This window comes from Callorhinus ursinus, unplaced genomic scaffold (assembly GCF_003265705.2).
Source record: "Callorhinus ursinus isolate GAN/ISIS: 27379988/994484 unplaced genomic scaffold, GSC_fseal_2.0 scaffold60, whole genome shotgun sequence".
Taxonomy (NCBI): domain Eukaryota; kingdom Metazoa; phylum Chordata; class Mammalia; order Carnivora; family Otariidae; genus Callorhinus; species Callorhinus ursinus.
This window is the reverse complement of record NW_027397122.1, coordinates 87,723-103,128: the sequence shown is the minus strand read 5'-3', so window position 1 is coordinate 103,128 and position 15,406 is coordinate 87,723. Positions and strand designations below refer to the sequence as shown.

Below are 15,406 nucleotides of genomic sequence, written 5' to 3'. Positions count from 1 at the left end.
GTTTATTAAACTTGACCTCCTTCTTGAATTTCAAGTCTTCAGTCCTCTGAATTTGGAGTCCATCACAGCCTTCAGCATGTATTCCCTCTTCTAGGTCCAGCTCTGCAAATCCCCACACATTTGCTGAGGCGTTCCCGAATGCTTTCCCTCCGGAGGAGTAAGAGCCAATGTTGAATAGATTATTTAACTACTTGGGAATTTTGTGGACATGTCGAATTGGATAAGTAATAATTTTGTCATTAAAAAACTATGCTATAGTTCATTGATTATCATCAAGAAGAGCAATAGGGAATTAGGGAAAAGGGTAATAGAGGCAAGTCCTATTAAGGAGTGTATCAAAATCTCCTTGGAAAGCTGGACAAAATATTTTTTTATGTTTATCAAAAGAGTGCATGAATCAAAAAAAAAATGTTGAGAAGCAGCATCTTAGCACAAACTAAGCTATTTTCCGAAATTTAGACATGAGTAAAAATAAGAAACAGGATTGGAGTTAGGGAGTCAAGCTTGTCTCAGCAATGCATAGAGGAAAAGAAGGAAATTGACAATAACAGTACTTTTAAACATCGAGTCCTTACTATGCTCCAGGCACCATGCTGGGTTCTTAGCAAATACCAACTCCTTTAATTTCCACAACAGTCCTGTAAATTATCAACAATTTATGTCCTCATTTTTAGATTGTTGATTTAGAGTGGTGAAGTAACCAAGAGATACTCGGGCAGTAAGTGGGAGAGCCAAATACACCACCCCAGACCTTCTGTTCAGAGCCCACATCTAGATCATTACCAACCACTCCAGGCCAGGTGTGAAATCAGAAAGAGGTTTTCCTTGATACTTGGGCTGACTGCCTAGCGTGTACCATGTTGAGAAATGTAAGAGATGGGCTTCCTTTGTCAGTAATGGTGGGCTGGAATTGAAGACGCACTGTTGGCGACCCACGCAGGCACTGGTTATAACGGTGTTCATACTGATGACCTGCACTCGTACACCTGTAGTAGAAATGCTTCTCCATGTTAACACTACTCTGTCACCGTGGGTACTCTCTGCTTCCTACCCATGACCCACCTTGGCTTCCATGGCAATGGAGGTATCATAAGGAGGCTACTTGGCCTCATTCTCATCTAATAAGAGGATCTGTTATTACCTGTAGGATCCCGGTCACACACATAAATTCACACAGGGCATGAAGCAAATTGAGTAACTTATGAACAGAGTGCGAGGGAATCACACCCAGCTAGAGAGCGCAAAAAAAAAAAAAGAAGAAAAGAACAAAAATGGCTGAAGCTACCAAAGGGAAGAGAGAAGAGAAAGGACCAAGGCTGATAATTAGTAAGTACAAATATGGACATACTTTTTGTTTAAAATATTGAAATATCTCCAACTGGTTGATGAATGGTCACTGCTCCAAGCCCACCCTCTTCACAAAGCCTTGTCAATCCAGCCACTTTTTTCCTCCTTCCAGCAAAAGAAATTTACTGTCTGTCTATTGATTGATGTCTATACCTTAGGTAGTTGATGAATATTTTATGTATTAGCCCTTAAGAGAAGTAATAGTGAAAATGTGGCAGGAGTACAGGTCTCCCTTTCATTGTTTTACCCCAGAGAGGAATTTCCATGTGGCACTATCTGTCTTTATATGGAAATACTGTTTTGATTTGCCTCTTTTATCATTTAGCTCTGATACTGATGATTCTGCTTTCACTTTCCTTCCTAGGCACAAACACCCAACAGAGAGAACTTTCAACTCAAATTCCCCTTAGCCATTCAACAGGGCCTTCTCTTTAGGAACTTCATCCTCTCAGGATGAGAAGCACTAAAGAGCCCCAGGCCTCCTTCTCTGGAGTGGCATCAGAATGTTCCAGTATGTATCTACTCCCTCCTCGGGAGAGGCTCATAAATTCTCAGGCCCTGTGTGGCTCCTTTTCTGATATTAACAGTTTGCACACAAAAACACAAAACTAATTAAAAAGGCATTCCAGTCAGTACATGTATCTTGCAAAGGACATTAAATGATAGGTTCAAAACTCAGACCAATACTTCTCTAAAGTCCCTTCTTCCAATCCCCAATTTCTTTGTGCCCTCGAGCTGCTCTCCTGTGACAAACTCCATTTGAGGAGGCCCCTGAAGCCTCCTCGAATCCCCCTACTTCCTCTTCTTATTCCAGTGCTTTATTTCATAGAACAATAGCCTCTCATAGTTCCTGCTTCCTCTCAGGCCTTCTTTCTCCTCATTTCTCCCTTTTTTGGTGATTCATTCTTTAAAAAGATACACAAATTGTGTGGTAGAGGAACAATATTAAAATGAAGAACACACATATGCACAGATTTCTTGCTGTCTGGTCTCACAGAAAGGGATGTACTGATAGTGTTGGTCTTTATGGGACCATTTTGCTTTGAGAAGATTAAGGAATTTTTTAAAAAGCCAAAACTTTAAAAGTGTCAGTTTTTATGCATTTAAGAAGCTTAGAGTTGACTGTCCTAAATTATTATTGCCTCAGAAATGTTGGTGGCGTGTAGTTACTAGGAGGGGCAATGCATAAGGGAGGAGGCACATCTGGTGTAATTAAGTAAGTCATCTAAGCAAACCTACTTCCTGTGAGTAACACAAATTAACTCTAGTGTTGGTTAGGGAATTAAGGTGATAAGGAAATGGTCCTGGGGCCTCAGATCCAGCCTAGAACTTTGGCAGTCTGTGCCTTTAGCTTGGGTGACGAACCATTCTGGTTTCAGCAAGACCTTGATCCTTCCTCATGTTCCCTTTCTTGTATGTGTCTTCGGTTTGAATTACCCATACAATAGTTTAAACTCTTAAATGAAATTTTAAAAAGAAAATCACCCATAATCTTAGCTCACTAAGAGAATTGTGTTAACTTTTCAGTGTACTACTTTGGTGTTTGTCCATAACCATATAAAGAATGTAACCAGAGCCTTCAAAAATTATCTCAAAAATAGGTTTTGTGGTATTACATTATATTTCAAATTACCATTTTAATAGCCAAATATGTCATTGAGCTATGTCCTAATTTCCTTCACCATTTCCTTTTTGTTAAGTATTTGGTTTGATTTTATTATTTTATATTTATAGATAGTCTTACAATTAATACTTACATGGATCTAGCTTTTGTCCCCCTTTTTACTATTTCCTACGGATAAATTTCTAGGCATAGAATACTTGTCCAAATTATATGAATATTTTTCATAGTCATTTAACTTTCCATTAGGTACCAGTTTATACTACTTGCTTTATATACACATTCTACCTGTATATGTTACCAAATCTATCACATTTTTATTTAACCTGACTTTGTTTACAAAGATTTTACATTTTTATTTAATTGAATCTTTTTATTTAAATTCAATTAGCCAACATATAGTACACCATTAGTTTTTAATATAATGTTCAATGATTCGTTAGTTGTGTATAAGAATCTGGGTTTTTTTTCTATCGTATATTGTTTCAATTCTTAGAATGTTATTATCACTTCAAGTTCTAATAAATTCTTCCTTCTTACTAACTTATCTATGTTTTCCCTAATATTTAGATCTTTGATGTATTTGGAGAGTATTTGAATATGGCTATATATATTTTTTTCAAACACTAATTTTAGCCCAATATCATTAAGTTTTTGCTGTTTCCTACTCATTGGCCAGCAGTTTTCAATAATTCCACACTCACCCAGGTCAGTTTCTGAGCTCCCTGTGCTTTTCCACTTATATGTTTTCCTTTCCTCATCTATATTTCTTTGTGTTAAATATGAAGTGTTATGGTATGTTTTGATATATGGCATAGATACTTCTTGTTGTAATTTTTCTCAAAATATTCTTCTCTTATACAATCTTCACTGCCAGTCTTCACTCCCATGCCATGTAGGCAATTTCTTCTCTTTGTCACACCCTGAGCCAAGCCATCACTGTGATTATCCCACCTCTAAACGCAAATCCCACTGAGCCTGGCATTCTTTCTCTTTACCCTCTATTTTATTCCAAGTAACACTGATCTTTGTATCATTGGGAGTATTATCCTAGTTTCTCAATAAGCTTGGCTGTGCAAAATGATCAATCATTTTATAATAGTACCATCAACATTTCACTTTTCTCACTTTATTGTCTTTCCACCAAAGTTGTGTTGCCAGTCCCCAAATCTTAAGGAGCACATCTCTCCTCAGTTTCTCCTCGTCTGCTGCCTAGGTTGAAATCAAGTGATTGCTGATTGACATTATGACAAATCACTATGATTGAGGGTTTAGGATTTGTGTAGGTGATAGAAGATTGGGGTTGGCAGACATAGGTGAAGCTTTGACAGAAAATATGGTGCCTTCTTAAATCTACAACTTTCTTTTAGTCAGTGTTAAAAATCCTACATCCAGGGGCGCCTGGGTGGCTCAGTTGGTTGAGCGACTGCCTTCGGCTCAGGTCATGATCCTGGAGTCCCGGGATCGAGTCCCGCATCGGGCTCCCTGCTCGGCGGGGAGTCTGCTTCTCCATCTGACCCTCTTCCCTCTCATTCTCTCTCTCTCAAATAAATAAATAAAATCTTTAAAAAAAATCCTACATCCAATTATTTTGGCATGTCAGTCATCAACTAGGAGATTATGTAGGTACACTGGGAACAAGGCATGTAAGAACGAATTTCCTTTTTTGAAAGTGGTATTAGTTAACATAGGAAACTACAGAAGGAAAACTAGAGAGGGGGAAGGAGAGAGAATGGGACAAAGACAGAGAGACTTGAGGATACTTATGTCCAAAAAAAAAAAAAAAACAATCTGCTGGAGTTTTTACAGTTTCTTTTTCAAACTTGACAAAAATCCTCCACAGAAGTAATGACCTCAACTTGCAGAAGAGGGAGCTAAAGCTCAGAGAAGTTGAGTAACCTCAAGGAAATTTTACTAGTGGTGGAAGCGGGATCCCAACCCAGATCTGTGTCATGAAGCCCTGTTCTTCAACTGCTCTCACATGCCGTTCTGATATTTTTGCAAGCATGTAGGAAAAACCGACTAAAACTATTACTCCAGCTGTGGAAACTCATTTCTTGTTGAATGAATGTTTGCTGCTGCCACTTCCTCATGTCTGATCTCCAAATCCGTGAGTCCACCCACCTACCTACCACCTACCAGCCTGTGAACGTCATATAGGCACCTCGGACTCTCTAAACTTGCCCCAGACTGCTCCTCCTGGCCCGGGGTTTGCTATCTCGGGGAATGTTCCACGGTCGACCTAATCGTTAGGAGTCAGAAAGCAGGAAGTCAGTTCTTCCTCCCAGAGCCCCACTGCCACCATCAAGGTCCTCTGGACTCTTAGCTTCCTCCTGTCAGGTCTCTTCAAAAGGCTCATTTTATCTGTTGCTTAAAACAATGGAATGGCTTTCTATTTGGCCGGGGAAAGGATGGCATAAAATTCAAAATCCTTCCTCAACCTACACAGCCCGTTGTGATCCGGCCCCTCCCCTCCCCTGCAGCCACATCTCTCACACTCTCTGTGCGTGTCCATCACAGGCAGCCTTTTTTTCACACTGCCTCAAGTCCACCATATTCCTTCCAGGGTCAGGTTCAGGGCATTTGAATAATTAATGATCCCCCACCCGATTTTTTTTTCCCAGTAGTGCTTGGTGGTCTTCGAACCTATTTTATAACTCATTTATGATATTATTGCTTATTGTCCATCTCCCTGCACTAAAACGTAAGTTCCCCCTGAGACAGAGGCTATCCTCCTCATTCACTGCAACCCAAAGCAATGCCTGAGTCATACCACTTACCAAACAGCTGTTGAATAAATTGTTTCATTCACTTTTACTTATGTCATTTGGATGAATAAAGAACCCAGCCACCAGATTTCTGGATAGTCTGTATCCATGTACCTACAAGAGAATAGGGCATATGTTGGGTGATAGAAGTGAGGTCAGCAGCTATCAGACTCATAAGCAGTGCAGCTTAGTAGGGACTAAATAAAAAGCCTGCCTTTGGGGCACCTGGGTGGCTCAGTCGGTTAAGCGGCTGCCTTCGGCTCAGGTCATGATCCCAGGGTCCTGGGATCAAGCCCCGCATCAGGCTCTCCCCGCTCAGCAGAGAGCCTGCTTCTCTCTCTCCCTCTGCCTGCCACTCTGCTGACTTGTGCTCTCTCTCTCTCTCTGTCAAATAAACAAATAAAATCTTAAAAAAAAAAAAAAAGCCTGCCCTTGGGTCCGTAAAGGTAATAGAAAAACAGGATTGTGATATGAAATGACATGATAGGAGGGATTATGAAAAGTACTTTAGGTTTTGTTTGATAGTTGTTGTTTTTCCTATTTTGTTTTTGTGAACATCTAGCATTGGTGTGGTACCCCTGTTACAATCAATGAATCCGTGTTGATACGTTATTATTAACTGACATCCATAGTTGACATCAGAGCTCACTCTCTGTGTTGTACAGTTCTATGGGTTTTGACAATGCATATTAATGTCATGTATCCACCACCATAGTATCATACAGAATAGTTTCACTGCCCTAAAAACTCCTTGTGTTTCACCAATTCCACTCTCTCCCCACAGCTCCCAACTGCTGACAGCCACTGATCTTTTTAGTGTTTCTCTAGAACGTCTTTTCTAGAATGGCACATAGTTGGAATCACATAGTATGGAGTCTTTTCTGATTGGCAGCCCAATATTTCTTGATAAACTAATGCCGTTCAGGGGGAAAGCAGTGAAGACCATTGAAGGATTCAAAATCCTTTGAGGAAATACTGAAGGTACAAAGGATATTTTGACTGAAGAAGAGAGAACTCAGATACTCTGACAAACATCTTCAGTGATGCCAAAGGCAGTCATAGGGAGGAGGGGGTAATCTTGTCCCGTAGGACCAAGAGAAATAGACCTAAGAGCAATGGGTAAAAGTAGCATTGGATTCCAGAGTTTGAGAGGGTGATGAGTATTCCCACCCATTTTATTGTAGAAATTTCCCTAACTCTTCGCACCAAGGAGTAGGAGAGTGGCCATCTGACAATCCAGTCTCAAAATATCCCATCCCTGATAAATCCTTAAATATACACCAAATGAACTTTATTCCAAAACTAGTCAATCAAGAAATCTGAGTAGAAACTTTCTGAAACCATCGTAAAATCAAGTCCAATAATAACCTGTATATTCTATATCCCAAAGGTTACAAGATACCCTTGAAGTGATTGAAGTTGATTGTTTTTTTAAGTTGATGTTTTAAAACCCTTAAACAAGAACAACCACTGTCACATGGGTTGCGATCTTCCCTGTGAAAAGGCAGACATTGCTTTTCTCTGGTGCTTATGTGTTTTGGTGTTCAATGCATTGTCTGTGTCCTCGCAACCTCAGTTCAAACTTCTTCCCGTGGCCTTCATCTGAAGCACCACCCTTGGGTCTACGGCCATACCACCCTGAAAGCACCCAATCTCGTCTGAAGCACCACCCTTGGGTGGCCCCCAGTGCTCGTTACTGAGTGATAAGAGAACCCAGGCACTTCTTTGGAGGTCAGAGGTGCCCATCGCGCACATGCTGTCTCACACAGCAGTGCCCTCATGGCCAAGTGAGTCACTTCTTCAGTTGACTTTGGTGCCAAGTTGACTCTTGGCCGAGGACCCAGTGGTTACAACTCCTGACAAAGATTGTCGGTTCTTTTTTGAGACTAAGTTCCTCAGGGCCTTAATTTTATGCCAGTTTTATGAATCTTTCTTGATTTTTGGAGACCCAAGTTATCTGGTATTTTCCCTAACTGATATTCTTAAACTCGTCTTAGTGTGTTGCCCCTCTCTCTCTTTATTATTATGTTTATAGAAACAGACATCCAAGCACTAAAAGAATCAAAGTAAAAAAATAAAAAATAAAAAAGCCCCACAGTCCTGTGGATGAATGTTCTGATTTGAAGATGCAAGTGCCCATTCTTCATTTTCTAATGCCCGGTATAATCTCATTGTGAACAAAGTTGGGCTCTGGATAAGAAAACAGTTTTCCATATTTGAGAGCGGTGCCTCCAGGACACGCCTCAACTTTATGAACTCTGCCTGGGTTCCTCATATGAGAGTCATAAAGGCAATTTTGACTCAAACTTGTGTTTCTTTTGGCTTCAAGGGAGAACTATATAAACTTTAATTTGGCTGTGCAGGTCAGGAAAGTAAATGTCATTGCAAGCCCCCATTTTAGATCAGACTCCACACTTGACACCTTCTGGCAGAGTAAAACATAGAAATAAGAGGCCATACTTATAATGTGATCAGTTTATTTAGATTCTACATACTAATAAAATATCAAACATTGGCAGCCACCATCTTCTGACTTGTATCCCGTTAACATGAATGCATTACAGTGTTACTCTCTGGTTTAATGTTAAAACATTATTGCATCATTCCATATTCCAGAATCCTTTATTTGTTCAGTCTGATGCCAAAATAATCAAGACAGAGGAGCAGACTGTAAAGACAGCGCTGGCCTTTGTGTTAAAATGGGATTATTGGCCGTTTTAATCCACCACCATTCCTGTATTTTCTTGAAATTACTCTAAGTGGTGGATTAGGGAGCCTGGGAAGTTCCTGTGTAAGGAACTGGAAGAGACAGGGAATTCTAGAATTTGTCCTAAATGTGACAAGTCAAATCAGACATCGGGGTGCTTTGTGTATGGAAGAAGTGAGGGAAGAGGAGAGGTGTTAGATCAATTCAGTTGTATAAGTATTATTTGGCCACAATTCCAGAAGTGATGCCAAATGCTGGGACACAGTGAGGAGCAAGAGGCTGGGCCTGCTGGGGAGCTTAAGAACTCATTCCGGACCCCAGCACACAGGAATCCCACCACAACATGGGTAAATGCCATGACACCCGCAGGCCAAAGAAGTGCTCTGTAAGGAGAAGGGAGGGAGCTCTTTGTTTGTCTGGTGGTGCTGGGGTACATTTCCTGGGAAAAGTCACACTGGAGGGCTCTAGGAGATCCAACCTCAGCAAAGACCTAGATTTAAGAGGTTATGATGTTTGGGGGGGCTATCAAACACCTAGAACACTGTTTGTGACAGTACCCCTTGAGGGAGTGGCTTTAGGGTCATCTTTGAGACTGATCCTCTCCCCTGAAAATGTGCACATACAAAGGCATTACCTTTTGTAAACTATTTCCGGACTTCAAGATCTTTGAAAAGACCCTGTCTTAAGCAAATAAGTTTGTATTTATAGGTCACCTGTTGGGCACCTATTGGTACAATGTCCCTGGTTTCAAGGAACCAGAGTTGGTGCTTTGCAGATTAAGATACTATGTGAGCGCTTGTTCCACAGCTTGGGGAGGTGTCTGTCACCACTGAATGCAACATTAATACAAATCCAATTAGAAAATGCTTGAGAGCATTTTAATACCAAAGGAATCTGAAGAGACGAACCCCTTTGGCCTCTTCTCCTCCTCAGGCCGATTCCCTTTCTCTCCAAATCATGACAGACGTGCATTTTCTTCTTGAAGATTTTGTAAACCAGGAAGGCCACACTCTCATATTTTTCTTAAATGAAACGTTTTCTGTTGCCCCTTGTTCTTCCTCAGTTCTCCCTAAACACTGAGGAATACTGATTAGGACATCCCTGAGAAATGTATTTTGTCCATTTTTCTGTGGACTTTCATGTGTGTTTTGTGGATAAAGACTAGAGTAACAACAATAATAATTTTGTCAACACTCTGTCATGTGGGTAAATCATGTTCCCCAACAGCAGTGCACACAGGGCGTGACTGACTCTGGCCTGCACATCTTTCCTTCTTTAGATTTGTTTAGACAAGCCCACTCTACCTTGTCTTGCTATTTCTGAGATTTTTACTGTAAAGTGCATTTCCTTGCCTTTTACAATGTTATAGTGTATTTTCTAACACTTTTATTATAATTTTCCACAGTCATGGAAACACTGATTTATGTCCTTAAAGCAGTAGTAAACCTAATTTTTGGATGTTTCTTTTTAAAATATAAGTGAGTTTTGTTAATCAACCTGCAAATGTTTCTTCATGTTTTTGAAATAACAAAATATTGAAAAATGTTAAATGGAACATGAAAATTCACTGTTTGGGTCAATGCTTACATAATCTGAGTATGACATAGTTAAAGAATAATGCCCAGGGCTACTTGTGGCTCTTTACTAGAGACAGGAAGTTACCTAATGGTATAATCTAACGAGAAAGCGGAGGGTCTGTTTTCAGCCCTGTCTCCAAACAGAAAATTACTTGTTGTATCAGTATTGGATTAAGTAGTTTGCAGTACCATCCCTTTGGGTCACTAAACCATTAGTGAGAAATAATACTCATTAGAAAGCTGGCAAAATTCTTGTTTAGTGTGATTATCAGAAGCCTTTTAGAGTAGTTCTTATGTAGTTGGAAGAAATAGTTTGATAGGCCATTGGAGTGAAATCTCAAAAAGGGACAAACTCAAGTAACAACAGGTCACTAATGTGTCTCTGAGGAGGCAGGTCTGGTCCCCCTGCCCCCCGGTTGGGGGGTGGGAGGGAATGGGGTTCCACCCTTTCACATTCTTTCCCAAGCAGCGCTTAGCCTTCTCCCCTAGGAAAGCACTGCACAAAGACAAATCTCATTTCAAGGAATACCAAATTATCACCCTACCCCATAATAGACCTGTGCCGAGGACAAAGTCTTTTTCATTGTCAGTGGCATCTGGGTGATGTGTTCCCAAGTATCCAGAGAGGGCAGAAACAAGGAAGCCACATCCCTTGCAGGGTTCTCTGTGAGCCAGACTTTGACACCTTACATTTACATGTTTGGAAAAGTCCTGCATTTGAATTAAATTTTCCCACAGAGGTGGTGCTGTAATATTAGGATATTTATTTGGCCAGTGGTAGCATAGCAAATAATTTTGGTAGACTTGCAAATAATAACATTTATTCGCTCGAGGCTTTAGGCCATATCTCAAATACTCTTCATAAATAAGGTTGTGTTATTAAGCAAACTTGCCAGAGCACTGTTTCAGAAAGTTTTTGTTTTCCAGAATTACGCAAGCCAGAGTGGCATTCCAAAACCTTTATTTTTCGCCACTGATTATATATATATATATATATATATATACATATATATATATTTATACACACATACATATATATATATAATTAAAGCTGCAGTCATACTCCCCATCCCCAACAGAGGCAGAGTCTTACCATTTCTACCCAGTATCTTGAGCACCAAGGAAGTGGAGTTTACAACAGTGTTGAACTATGTAGCTTCCCTCCTTTCTACTAACTTCCTTGCCTCAGTCACTTCACTGACACAAGCATCTGTGCTGGAGCATCAGGAACGATATCAGCTGCCTCTTCCAGAATTATCAGACTGCATTCTCAAATTAAGATATGGATTAATTGACACAACAATCCAACAATCTTTGCCTCCTAAAAGACTGATACTTCCCAAGGCAGGAGCATTGTCTGTATACCTCCTTGTCCCCCAGACTTAGCATGACGCTTGGCACAACACCGGTGTTCAGTTAATGTTTTCAAAATGAATGAATGAATGAATGAATGAATGATTTGCCAGGCGAGGATCTAGATAATTTAGCTCATCTAGGTCTTTGTGTCCTTGCCAGGGTGACCAGGACAAGCACCTTAGTTCAGGGAATAGCCAATCCAAAGCCAGCTAACAGAAAAAACAGCCAGCCCTGGATGGACCTCATGGTGGCAAGGCAGGACATGTTTCTGCACCTGATCCAGGTTCATACTAACACTGAAATCTGAGTCAAGACGCAAGAAGTACTAGGCCAAAAGCTGCCTAAGGTTGCCCAAGTAGCATGGGAAGTATTAAGAATATAGAAGCATGAAGGGCAGTGTTGCAATATTTTACATTTTGCCCAGGGTCCTACTGCCAGTAGGATAAAGGCTGATGTGCAGAGTTCCTTATCCCATGCGAAGTCAGGGACTCACAGGAGAGAGTTTGAGAACATTCACAAGCCAGGCAGGCCTTGAGGCTGGTGGGCACTAACACATTCAATGCCATTTTAGCTTCTGACAATTCAGTTTTCTTCTCTCTAGGTCCAAAATCACTTTAAAAAAAAATAGGTCATTAGACTCTACCAACAGAAAAATTATAAACTCCCACATTAATTTACACATTTTGTGACATGTGCCAACTGGGTCCTGAAGGAGGCATTGCAAATTATAGAAAATTGTTTCTACAGCACCCTCCCCTAGCCCTCTCCACCCTCCTCCCACTTCCCCATCACTTCCCTGCCCCTTGGGAGCCTTCATGCTGCTTCTCAAGGACCTCAGTCCCCTTCAGCCATGTCTGTTCTCTTGGTGTGCCACAGAGAAAGGCTACTTATCTGCCTGGTATCACATCCTCTCTGAGCTCATGGATCAACCACTTGTTAGGAAGAAAGAAAGCTCCTATTTCTAACTGATTCATTCACATTGAGGTAGAAATAACTGGCAGGTTTAAACTTACTGGCAAGATACTCAATTTTTTTAAAAATATCTACCCTTCAGGGTGCCTGGGTGGCTCAGTCGGTTAAGCATCTGACTCTTGATTTTGACTCAGGTCATGATCTCAGGGTCATGCGATCCAGCCCCTGCATCGGGCTCTGTACTCAGCTCAGCAGGGAGTCTGCTTGAGATTCTCTTTCTCCCTCTCCCTCTGCCCCTCCTCCTGCTCTCAATCTCTCTCTGTCAAATAAATAAATCTTGAAAAAAAAAATCTACCCTTCAGTGAATTCCTGAATTAGTGTGAGGTGTTGAGGGGATATATTCAGGGGAGAACATTTCCCAGGCCTGTGCCTTTTGTCACATGCAAAGGCAGAGGTCAGCACCTTAGGATGGGAGTATGAAAAACTGTTCATTTCGTTTGTTTGCTGATGAAAACTTCTATTTTGTCTTTTTTTTAATTTTATTTAAATTCCAGTTAGTTATATAGTGCAATATTAGTTTCAGGTGTACAATATGGTATTCAACGCTTCCATACAACACCCAGTGCTCATCACAACCAGTGCCCTCCTTAATGCCCATCCCCGCAACCACCCCCCCCCCCGGCCCTGGTGACCATCAGTTTCCTCTCTATAGTTAAGAGTCTGTTTCTTGGTTTGCCTCTCTCTCTCTCTTTCCCCCTGCCCCTTTTGAAAAGTTGTTCATTTATGTCTGGAATCTGAAACCTCTAGAAACCAGAATATTTTCTCAGTCACTCTTTGAACTCTGAACTTGCTTTACTCCCTTCCCTCATGACTGCTATTCCGAACTTTCCTCAGATTTTGATTTAAGAATGAAAAGCAAGAGGAATTGCTGCCCTTAAAGAAAATTTCTTAAATTTCTTTCATAGGCGGAGGTAAGCCAAGTAGACTGTATATGTTGTGTAATCATAGCTCATACAACATGAAATGGCTTGGATTGTGATAATATAGGATAAATTATGTTCTGTCAGGTTGAACAGTTCATCACTTCTTCAGAACATTTTTGGTAGGTAAGATAGAGTGGAATCGTTTTCATATATCAGGCAACTGAATGTTTGGGAGACAACCCACATAAAAGAAAAGCAATCATAGATAAAAGTAATGAAATAAGTATTAGCAACTTTTTAAGCTATGAATCAACTATGGAAAAAATGCATACGTTGGAGAGGTTGAAGGCAAATATGAAGGAAGGAAGTGCTTCCAGTAAACTCAGCCCAATGTTTCCAATAAACTCGGTATTAAAAAGAATACCAACATGGAGGTGAGAGCCTCTTGATTCTAATCCTTAACACACAATATCGTGCCTCTGCCTAGTTCTACCTAATACATAAATACTGTCAACCAAATAGTTCAAGTAATTGAAGGTATAAGGTAGATGTTAACACTCAAACTTAGTTTTTGTACTGATTTTTAAACAATTTTGTTTCCATACATTGTTTTCCATTATTCTAAGGGAACATTTTTATTTAAAACCCCTTGACTAATTTCAAAAAACCAGCTTCTGCCCTGGATTTTGCCATTTTCTTAATTTCCTGTGAAATAATTACTCTAGTTTAATCTATCTGTTCACCCTGTATGACCATGACACTTTTCTGATAGTAGTGGTGGAATTCTTCATCACCAAGGTGAGCTCTTGGACAAATCGCTTTACCTACTTCTTATCCACTTCTTTGGTCTTTTCTGAACCAATTACTGACAAAAGCTTTTGTCCCTGGACACCTGTTTCCTAACCAGTACCCTCATTTTTTCTTGGGTCATGGTCACGTACTGTCTCTCTGCCCTAAACCCAGTGGAGTTTATCATTTGGACACCTAAAAAGTACCTGTGTTGCCATTTCTCCATCTATCTTGCTACATCCTAGTTCAAATGCAACTCTCTGACTCTCCTACCCAGAACACGTCATTCCCTGACAACTGTGGCTACAGCTCTCACGTTCAAATGGAAGCCCTAAGCTCTAGTACCACCAATCGCAGTCAAACTACTATGCCTTCCCTCATATATTCCTCCTGGAAAAGGAGCAGCACAGGCATCATGCTAACTGGCCTCGGGTTCAGACATGCCATCTGACTCTTGAGAAATTGGCATAATGCCTGCTCGTGCTTGAAGCTAGACAACTGCTTCTAGGGTTCTTCAAGGCAAAGAGAATCACAAGTTTCAGGGGGCTTGCCTAACTCTAGTAGATTTCCTCCTTTCCTGCAATACATGTTTATTGCAGTGTCAATGATCAGGGAGTAGACTATTGGATTCCGGAGGTTGTGGACTCTAATATTAATGTCAGGCCAGACCTAGAACCCAATCTACTGGAAAAGAATGGTCTGAGGACCAGTAGTCCTAGTTCTACTTGACCTATGTCCGAACTTGCCCAGTAACTCTCTCCTTATCCATGGGCATAGCCATAGATGGCCATAGACCTATGTAAAAGGGGTGCTGGTCAAGAGAAGCTCTCCTGGCTCCCCAAACCACTGATTCCAATTTTGCTTTCCTTTACTTAAAATTCCTTTTTCAGTCTGGTTTCCGTCGGATGTGATGCCCTACGTTGTATTTGTAGATTCTCAGCCTCCCTTTGTCTTGGAGGTGGTCTGTGATTCAGCTTTGTTCCAGGCCCCTATTTATACTGGCTAGCCCTTTTCCACCACGACTGTTGAACAGCTGAAGCTGGAGCCCTGGGATTCTTCCTGCTTTCAAGGAAAGCTGGGTACCTTCAGCCTCCAAGAGCTCTTGCTTGTGCCTCAGCACCTGTAGAGAAAGTCTCCTTCCATGGACTTCCCCCTTACTCACACCAAAGGCGTTCCAAATCAATTCTGTTTAAAATGTTGAGTCCAATTAGTCCCTACCACACTTCACATTTCTGATCTCCTTGTTAATGTAAGTCTATATTCATCTCTTCTACGCTGTACTCACTTATCGCTTTTTTGTTCATAGATTCATTCATCCAATACTGCAGCTATTCATTCAGTGCCTACTATGTGTCTGCACTCTTTTCAGCATGGAATACAAAAAAAAAATCATGCCTTCTACTCTC

At 40.8% G+C, this 15,406-nt stretch overlaps 1 long non-coding RNA gene across 1 annotated transcript in view; it reads left to right on the top strand.

The window, feature by feature from the left end:
* The window catches only part of LOC141371193 (uncharacterized), a 33,170-nt gene extending 31,236 nt beyond the window's left edge, over positions 1-1,934 (top strand). Inside the window, exon 3 of the long non-coding RNA XR_012375951.1 lies at positions 1,712-1,934. This is a non-coding gene — a long non-coding RNA (uncharacterized lncRNA). The remainder of the gene's footprint in view (positions 1-1,711) is intronic.
* The last annotated feature ends 13,472 nt before the right edge of the window (positions 1,935-15,406 follow it).